Here is a 709-nt window from a genome sequence, read left to right as displayed (position 1 = left end):
AGGTGCAGATTTGCACGGCTGGCCTCAGCGGGAGGCGCGGAAATGCAAGCCGAGCCTGCTGGAGTGAAAGCCCCCGGGGCCTGGCACCCCCGAAAACGACCTCCCACCTTAATCCCTGCCCCCATCGCCCACGGCCCCCATGGGCGACCCCTCTTCTTCCTCTTCCTTCATTTACCCCACCTCGTTACCTACGTGGCTGACCCAAATTCAAAGCATTTTGTGTATATATAATTTTTTTTTTCTTTTCTGCTATGTCTTTTTTTGGGGGGCTGGCGGGGGTGGGGGGAGAAATCCTCTCTAGAGCCGTAAGCGGATCGGCCACACGGAGGAAGCATTTGGGGGCTCAGGAAGAAATTAGCGCAGCTCCATACCTGTACGGACTACATAACTTTTAAACTACTGGACTCAAAGGATCCACATACACACAGGTACAGGAAATACAGTCAGACCAAAGCCTTTTCAGACCCAAGCTGACCGGAAGACGTTGCCTTTCATTCATTCATTCTGCCCGCGTCTGTGGAGTCCTTTACTAGGCGAGAAGCCCTAGAAGAGAAGTTGGACATTTTTTAAAGGTCCCTGCGCTCTCCAAGAAGAGGAAATAGATGCTCAGGAGTGAACTACCGAGAGAATCGGATCTGGCGCCTCCTAACGCAGCTGGCAAACATGCGAAGGGTAAGCCCCTATTGGCGGGGTACAGGGGAAATGTGGG

The 709-nt window shown here is 53.0% G+C and overlaps 1 protein-coding gene across 1 annotated transcript in view; it reads left to right on the top strand.

Moving 5' to 3' along the window:
* Positions 1-6: 6 nt before the first annotated feature.
* ORAI1 (ORAI calcium release-activated calcium modulator 1) overlaps positions 7-709 on the top strand; it is a 40411-nt gene continuing 39708 nt past the window's right edge. Inside the window, exon 1 of the mRNA XM_010841342.1 lies at positions 7-672. The gene's annotated coding sequence lies outside the window, so the exon portion shown is untranslated. The remainder of the gene's footprint in view (positions 673-709) is intronic.

The sequence above is a fragment of the Bison bison genome, unplaced genomic scaffold (genome assembly GCF_000754665.1).
Source record: "Bison bison bison isolate TAMUID 2011002044 unplaced genomic scaffold, Bison_UMD1.0 scf7180017864160, whole genome shotgun sequence".
NCBI classification, from domain to species: domain Eukaryota; kingdom Metazoa; phylum Chordata; class Mammalia; order Artiodactyla; family Bovidae; genus Bison; species Bison bison.
This window is presented reverse-complemented; position numbering and strand designations above follow the sequence as displayed.